At 37.8% G+C, this 9,021-nt stretch overlaps 1 long non-coding RNA gene across 1 annotated transcript; it reads right to left on the bottom strand.

Moving 5' to 3' along the window:
• Positions 1 to 318: 318 nt before the first annotated feature.
• On the bottom strand, positions 319 to 2,234 carry LOC109213513. Its single transcript, XR_002066022.1, has 3 exons — positions 1,859 to 2,234; positions 1,472 to 1,591; positions 319 to 623 (listed from the first exon to the last, which is right to left on the bottom strand). It is a non-coding gene; the product is annotated as an uncharacterized LOC109213513 (long non-coding RNA).
• Between the last annotated feature and the right edge of the window lie 6,787 nt (positions 2,235 to 9,021).

The following is a 9,021-nucleotide window of genomic DNA, read 5'->3' as shown; positions in this document are numbered from 1 at the left end:
CACGATAATTTTATAGATATTGTACAAAAGTTTCATGAAACAGAATGCTTTAAAATAAAGACCCTAAAATATCAAGAAAATACATGACAAAAGAATGAAGAAAAGAGTTAGTTCATTGGTTGCTTTTCCAATTTTCATCACCCACTCTATTCTAGTGGTTCAAGCCTTTGATGTCAGAGAAACACACACTCAAATTAACTTCTAAAAGCAATCTTTATGGCTACAATACCCTTTATTAACATGTGGCAGCTGAGAATGGCAATACATTAACTTTTACTTCGCAAACAGAATTTACAAAAATCTATTAACCCTCTTTAATTGGAATAACATGGCATTGATTAACAGGAAAAAGTCGAATCACTTTGTAAAAGCAGGCAAAAAATCTCACATTCTTTTTTTTTTTTGGATAAGTAAATGTTTTTTTTTATAAGTAAATTTTTTTTTTTGATAAGTAAATCTCACATTCTTTTCCATCATCTCCTCTTCACCCTTGTCATTTCAATCTTCTTCATCCTCATCTTCCTCGATAACATCTTTCATATTTTCACATTGAATCTCCTTGAGCAGCCTCACTAGTAAACCATGGCATGACATGAGAAGTTATTAAATCCAGAATTGTTGATCTACAAAAGAAAGAACAAAATGTAACACAATATCACTCTTCTAATCCAAACAACAACACCTTATGACCCATAAAACAAAATTGAACTTGTTAGGCCACATATAAAAGTAAAAGTGAATTAATACTAAAGAACTCCTCCAAAAAGGAAGAAATCAGCAACACACCCAATATGCTAATTTTTGTTTGATCACAGATTTTTTCAATTTGACACATTAATCACATCAAACAAAAAATATTTTAGGAAAAAGAATAAATTCAAAATTGTGGAACCTACAGTGTCATCATTTATATCATAGTCAGCATTTTTAGGTAATTATGGCGGTTCGAAAATTTTGAGAAAAACAACCACAGCTCTCACTCTTAATTATGAGTTAAGCATGCATTTCTGACCCTTCGTTGGATCCTATTTAAGGATATTCTACGTCAAGCATTTTTCTAACGTTCAATAGTGGCCCTACAATACACCCCACATCAAACAATCAAAGATAGATACAAAGATAACCACACTTTATCACCAACAAAAATTTGCCCAAAGAGGTAATCTGTGTTTGTTTCAAGAGGTAAGTATTTGAGTTTGTAAGAGAGTTATAAATTTTGGACTTCTTTCTCGATACGAATCACTCAATGATTTTAGTGGATATTTCCATTCTTTCCATGTACAGTAAAGTTTGCATTTTATAGAATGTTATATGTTCTTGATATTTATGATGCTTCATCTATGCTAGAATATTCTGTATAGTATTTTATATTGCACCACTTCCTAAAGAGAGAACCTTCAACTTTCAAACTGCAAGGCCCGATGTAAGTGTTGTGTCGCATCTAGTTTATAAATTCCACTAAAGTACATACCCGAGCTCATGAAATTGAGTTTCAGCAAGCCCCCCTTCTTGTTTCGTTCCTGACTTTGACATTAGCTGAATAATCCAGTTTGACGCTTTGTTGTAGTCTTGTTGTGCTGCCCGATATGTTCTGAAATACCAATTCGTACAGTGACTTGTCAGGCCTTGTATTTATAATAATAACTTGTCCTCAATTCAATTAAATATTCATCCAAAGAGCCATATCTATGTAAATTCAAAAGGACCTCATTGTTTAATAGTATAATACATATGAAACTTTTTCTTGTCATGAGGAGTGTAGAGCACTTTATAAAAATAGAGTTTACCAACATCTTCTTGACATGGTGCTGATCAGAACTCTTCTTTTCAAGGCACTTCAAGCAAAGAAGTGGCTTACCTCATTTAAAAGGAGCATTTCTGCTAGCACCCTTGAACAAATATTTTGTTGAAACAATTCTGCAATGATGCCACAAGAGTAAAATTAAAATAACTTAAAACTAAAACATGACAAATTGTGCTGCAGCCATAGGAAGGAATCACATATCAAAGAGACAGAGGGTGCCCAACGATGTTAGTCTTTTGGTTTCTTTAATTTCTAAATAGATTCTGTATTTCGCTTTATTCATGTGTACCAATTTCACCGTTAATAGGCACTTCAAAGAATCCATTCGTCCTCAAAAATACCGAAAAGCATGTATCTAAGTATCTATCTCTAAACATAGCTAAAACCCTGAGCTTTAAATAGATGTATTTTTTAGCCTCCATTTGTTATTTTGGAGGAAGAGTTCTCGAAGAAATGGGCATGGAACCTGAAAATAAGTGGAGAAAGTGGAAGCCAGTTGTTTTTAACTTACCCAAATGACGGTTTTACCCTTCGTCGTCAAGAACGACTTTCACTTATTATATAGTTAAAAATTTACTCAAACAGAGTTTATATCAAACCAGTGCGTGTAAGACATATATCTTGTATATATACTTTTTACTTTGATTTATTGATACCTAAAGTTAATTATTTAGTTAGGTATAAACATTCGGTGTGAATTTGTGGACTAGTATTGTATGCCACGATTTTCTTGGAAGATACCTTAGAGTTTATAGCTGATGATATGTCTATGTGGCACAAAAAAAGATACATTTTAATATTTATACATTTTATATTGATTTATAAATACACAATAGCAGAACTATGATAGAGTTCTCCCTGAATTAATTTCCTTTTATTATGAGTCAAATTCTGCATATTTATGAAACAAATTACTTGACGAGGTGGGAAGTACAATTACTCGTCAAGTCTTATGACTTAATTGAGGAACTGAAGAATATACTTTTGATCTGGAGTTCCATTTTCATCATATTAAATGGAACTCCAATAGAAATTTTTGAGAGTGAAGGGCAAAAATCCCCTAGGGGAATTATTATCCAACATATATGCAAGTTCCAACTTCATTGCCTATAAATACGTAGGCATTGTTTCAGATTTTTTATTGACATTCCAAAAGTTCTGTATATTTGTAAAATCAAATAGAGTTTACATGGTGTGACTTATTATGTCATTTGTGTTTACTGAATTTCTATAATATGAAGTGACACTATTACAAAATAGTTTTTCTATCCTATGAGCAATTAATCCGAATACTATGGGCAGCAGTGGTGCGATTAAAATCCTTAAGGACACACAAGAAATTTTGTAGGCTCGAAATATTATTACATTTCTATTCTAACTGCTATTTTCTGGTTTCAACGTAGTTTTACTATCACTTTTCCGTTCTGAAATGATCGGTGAACTTTGTTCAAATCCTAACAGTGAAAAATAAAGTATAATTTTCTTATAATCTGATCATAATGTGAAATATATGTTGTAACAACCCGGCCAGTCGTTTTAAGCGTTATAGCCCCGTTCCACCAGTAACTTCTCATTTTGTGCTTTATAGTTGTTATATGATTTACCGGGTTAATCGGTTCGGATCCGGAGAGATTTTGGAATAAAGTCAGACACTTAGTCTCAGGGTTGGGAACTTAAGTTTGAAAGGTTGACCGGACGTTTACTTATGTGTAAACAACTCTGGAATAGAGTTTTGATGGTTCCATTAGCTCCGTTGGGTAATTTTGGACTTAAGAGCGTGTCCGGATTGTGATTTGGAGGTCTATACTTAAATTAGGCTTGAAAAGGCTTGAATTGTTGGAAATTTTTACCGGAGGTGGACTTTTTGATATCGGGGGTCGGATTGGAGTTCTGGAAGTTGGAGTAGGTCCGCGGTGTAGTTTCTGACTTGTGTGCAAAATTTGAGGTCATTCGGATGTGATTTGATAGGTTTCGGCGTCGTTTGTAGAAGTTCAATTTTCTTAGTTTCAATAGGCTTGAATTGGGGTGCGATTCGTGTTTTTGATGTTGTTTGAGGTGGTTTGAAGGCTCGACTAAGTTCGTATCGTGTTTTAGGACTTGTTGGTATGTTTGGTTGATGTCCTGGGAGCCTCAGGTTGATTCGGATGGTTTTCGGACCAAGATTTGAAGTTGAAGACTGCTGAAGATTGGGTTCTGCTGGTGTAACTGCACCTGCGGAGCTTTGATCATAGGTGCGGGGAGGGCAGCGCAGATGCGGAGTTTTGGAGAGGTGTGGGCAATGGCCGCAGTTGCGAAGGTTTTTGCCGCATATGCGGTCATGGAGCACCGCAGAAGCGAGAATGGGCAGAGGAGCTGAGTCCGTACAAGCAGACTGGATGCCTGCAGAACCGTATTCGCAGGAGCGAAGTTGGGCTGCAGGTGCGGAGGAAACCGCAGAAGCGTGCATTTTATCGCTCTTGCGAGGCCGCAGAAGCAACTAAGTTGTCGCAAGTGCGGAAAGCCTGGGTAGAACATATAGAAACGAGGGTTCCGAGATTTTCACCATTTCTAAAATTTTGACCTTGGGTTTTGGCGATTCTTGAGAGGATTTTCTAGGGGATTCTTGAGGTAAGCTCCTTGTACTCATTTTTGATCAATAATCTTGTTTTCCCATTGATTTTCCCACCTAGATTTTGTGATTTTGATGTTAAATTTGAGGGTTTAAGGCTAGGGATTTGGAGAGTTTGATTTGGGGATTTAGATGACGATTAGGTGTTGGTTTGATAAATTTTGTATGGTTAGACTCGTGATTGAATGGGCTTTCGGGTTTTGTGACTTTTGTTGCATTACGAGATGTGGGTCAGGGGGCTGGCTTTGAGACGATTTCGGATTTTTAATTTATAACTTTGTATTTTCTTGCGGAATTGATTTCTTTGGCCCGTATTGATTGTATCGTACTGTTTTGTGGCTAGATTCGGGTCATTTGGAGGCCGATTTGCGAGGCAAAGGTGTATTAGAGTAGGGATTTGCTCGGATTGAGGTAAGTAGCACTTCTAAACATGGCTCTGATGGTTTGAAACCCCGAATTATGTGTTATATGATTGATGTTGAGGTGACGCATATGCCAAGTGACGGGCATGCAGGCGTACACCGTGAGGATCATGACCTGGTCGATTCCGTGGCACTGTATAGCGGATTTATCTTGTTGTTATCCGTATTTTCATGATGTGATAAAGTAATTGAGCTTTCAATCATGCTATAGATTATGTTTAGGCTATATGTTGGTACTTTTGGGACCATAGTAGTCGTTTCTTGTTGTTGACTTATTGATTTCATTGAAATTTCGTTCAGTCATATTCATTCATTACATATCACATCTCAGTCTCTGTTGCTATTTATTGATACATCATATTATCATTGTCGGTCTAGTTTCATGACATTGTTAGCCCGTGAGAGAGAGACTGGAGAGATTGATGATTGAGCGAGGCCGAGGGCCTGATTATAATTGAAATTTATGGGATCGAGCTGCACGCCGCATCGGGTTTTACTGATTTATGATAGCGGTTGGGCTTATGGAGCCCCTCCGGAGTCTGCACACACAGCCAGTAAGCGCTGTTGATTATATTGAGGCATGGATCTTCCCTGGACATGGATCTTGTCCGAAGCATTTATACCTAGGGATGGATCTTCCGCACAAGATGGATTGGCCCTACCCAGTACTGAGTGACTGATGGTCAGTTGATGTATACATTCCGGGATGGATCTTCCCTGGGCCGGATTGGCCATATATAGTACTGAGTGATTGAGCATTTCGAGAGTGTGAGCACATGAGGCTGTCACCATGGTGCATCACATACAGCATGTGCATTGGCATGTAAAAGTAGAGGAGTTATATTCTTCATATCATTCAGAGTTGATATATCTTACTGTATTGAGTTTAGCTGTTGAACTTGAAAGCATGCCTACGTTTTTGCACTGTTATTTCTATATTGAACTGTACTGGTTGAGTTCGTCACTACTTTCAATCTAAAGGTTGGATTTGTTACTTATTGAGTTGATTGTACTCACGCTACACCCTGCACCTCGTGTGCAGATCCAGGTGCTTCCGGTCACGGCTGCTGCTAAGTGTGGAGTGAGGATCTATGGAGACTATCGAGGTAGCTGCATGGCATCCGCAGACCTTGACTCTCCATGTTTATCTTTACTTATATTTAGTCCTTATTCCTTAGATGTTGTAGTAGACTGTATCCCTGTATAGATGCTCATGTACTCGATGACACCCCGGTTTTGGGAGAGATTGTATATTGAGTTATGAATGTTATTCTGCTTTTAAAAGGTTTTCCTTAAATATTAATTGCTTCCGTATTTTTTCAAAGTTTTGTTGTGATGAAATGGTTGAGTAGTTGGCTTGCCTAGTTCCACGATAGGCGCTATCACAATGGGTTGGTTTTGAGTCGTGACATATGTGTTTTCTGACCACAATTTCATGTCTGCTGCAAAATAAGAAGAGTATATTGTATTACTAAGTTTAAAGCTGCCTAAAAAGAAACAACACAAAAAGTTGAAATGTACATGATAAGTTATGTGCCTTATTATGTTTTGATGATCTAACCAACTTAATGATAAGAACCGGATGGGGAACCTGTTACACATCCTCAAAGTGCTTGAAAACAACAAGTCTCAAGTCGGACACAAGTTCCAACAATTAAAGTCAAAGAGACGACAGAAGGAACACATGGACATCAGTTCCCTTGTTGATTGTACCAGTCAACTCCCCACATCTGTAAAGTCGCTGCAACTGTACCTCTGCACACACGCAACAGTGCAAACAGTGCAACAGTCACTTTATGGGGAATACCTTGTACCGGATAATTGCTTGCATCATCTAAGTGACATCACTTGTATATTATCAACATGATGCAAGGGAAAACATGTCACGTGAACACTTTGGAAAATTATCAAGCTTCTCTCTCAAGTGTGCTGCCATCTCGCAAGTGATATCAAGTCTTAAAGAACGAATAACAACAGAACAAGGACCAGTTTCCAGCATTGCGTTACCATATTTCCTTAGTTGTGTTGTACCTTTGTTAGAGTGATTTACTTGTAATTACTACTTAGCTTAACTAGAAGCATTGTGTAGGAAATAAACTGTAAAACCGTAAACCTTGTGTTTGTGTCTTGGCAAGAGTTAGTCGAGTTGTAAGCTTTGTAATAGAGTTATTACAAAGAGGCATGTAATAGAGTTATTACAAGTGAGTGAGGGATTGAGAGTTTAATTCCTAGGTTACAATAGTTTATAATCTGAAGTTTGCTCAGTAGTGAAGTTGAAATCCTACAAGTATAGGTCGTGGCTTTTAATCCCGTGAGTTGGGAGTTTTCCACGTAAAACTCTACTGTGTCATTTACATATCTTTGGTCGTTTGTGTTCTGTGGGAACTGATAGAGAACCATGTTCTCTATACAATTTGGTGGAGCCTTAGTTTCTATAAATTGGTATCAGAGCGGGTTCTTTCTATCAGGTTAACACCTAGAAAGGATCCTCATGGCTACTCCACATAACTTTGAAGAAGGTCAATTTACCTAGAGACCACCAGGATTCAATGGACAATAATATGGATGGTGGAAGATAAGGATGCATGATTTTATCATGGTTGTAGATTCAGAGCTCTTGGATTTTATCTGCGATAGACCGTTCGTCCCTATGAAGACCATTGGCGAACCAGCAGTGAAAGTTCCTAAGACTAGGAAGGAGTACAACGATGCTGACCGCAAAGCTATAGAGAAGAACTTCCAATCAAAAAAGATCCTCTCCTGTGGTATTGGACCAGACAAATACAACAGGATCTCTGCTTGCCAATCTGTCAAGGAGATCTGGGAAGCTTTCCAAACGGCACACGAAGGAACAACTCAAGTCAAGCAGTCAAAGATCGACATGCTCACCACTAAGTATGAACTCTTCAGGATGCAGGATGATGAGTCCATTCAGGACATGCACACTCGATTCACCTCCATCATCAATGAGCTTCACTCTCTGGGAGAAATCATTCCAAGGAACAAACTTATCAGTAAAATACTTAGTGTACTACCTGGTTCCTGGGAAAGCAAGGTCAATGCTATCACACAGGCAAAGTATCTACAAAAGTTGACCATTGATGAACTCATTAGAAATCTGAAGACATATGAAATGAAGATAAAAAGGACCATGAAAGAAGAGAAACCAAGAAGGAGAACAACCTGGCCCTCAAGGCTGACAATAATGACTTAAGTGGCAAGGATGCTGGCATGGCTTACCTAACAAAAAGATTCAAGAAAATGGTGCACAGAAATGGAGGCATTCCAAAAAGGGGTAGCTCTGTCAGACCAAAAGGCCATGACTTGTGTCATAAATGTAGGAATCCTTTCATAAAAGACTATCCTTTACAAAAGCAAGATCAGTACAAGCATAACACAGATAAAGCAGCCAAGAGGAACCCAGTTCGTGACAGAAGATTCAAGAGAAAAGATGTTGCTGGCAATGTTGTAAAACAAGCTCTTGCTATGTAGGGAGATTCCTCCAATGAATATGAAGGAGATGATGAACAAGGTGATACCTCAATGATGGCCTTTGAAAGCGAAGCATCTGAGAATGACTCTATCTTTGCCTTGATGGCAAAATCTAATGATGATGAAGATGATTATGACGATGAGGTAAACTTTCTGGACGTTCAAAGAAATTTGAAGTCCTATTCTCAAAAGAAGCTTATATCCTTAGCAAATGTTCTAATTGATACATATCACAATCTCATTAATGATAAAAATGCGCTAACTGTGGAACTAGGAGAAGTAGAACATGAGAGAGATGATCTAGTAGTCGTAGTGGTTGATTTAAAAGAAACCATTGAGGTTTTAAAAAGGGTAAAGGATGCTTTAACTGAAAAATTGCAAACGTAGAGCATGAGAGAGATGACTTGTTTGTGGTAGTTGTGGACCTAAAAGAAACAATTGAGGAACTAAAAAGGGAAAGCAAGTATGGTAACACTCAAAAGGGAAAGGAAGTTGCAAGTGAGGCGCACCTTAATCTTGAAAATGAGCTAAAATCAGTAAAATATAGTATGTTTTCTGAACTTGAGAGAAACAAACATCTTCAGGAAGATCTAGGCAGAGTTAAGATGACTTAGAAAAATCTTTTAAATGGCCTGGTCCTGATGCAATCACTGCTATGTATAAGAACAATGGGGGGAACAGGCAGGGAATCGGGT

This window comes from Nicotiana attenuata, unplaced genomic scaffold (genome assembly GCF_001879085.1).
Source record: "Nicotiana attenuata strain UT unplaced genomic scaffold, NIATTr2, whole genome shotgun sequence".
Lineage (NCBI taxonomy): Eukaryota > Viridiplantae > Streptophyta > Magnoliopsida > Solanales > Solanaceae > Nicotiana > Nicotiana attenuata.
The sequence above is the reverse complement of the archived record's forward strand: the minus strand, read 5'-3'. Positions and strand labels throughout refer to the sequence as shown.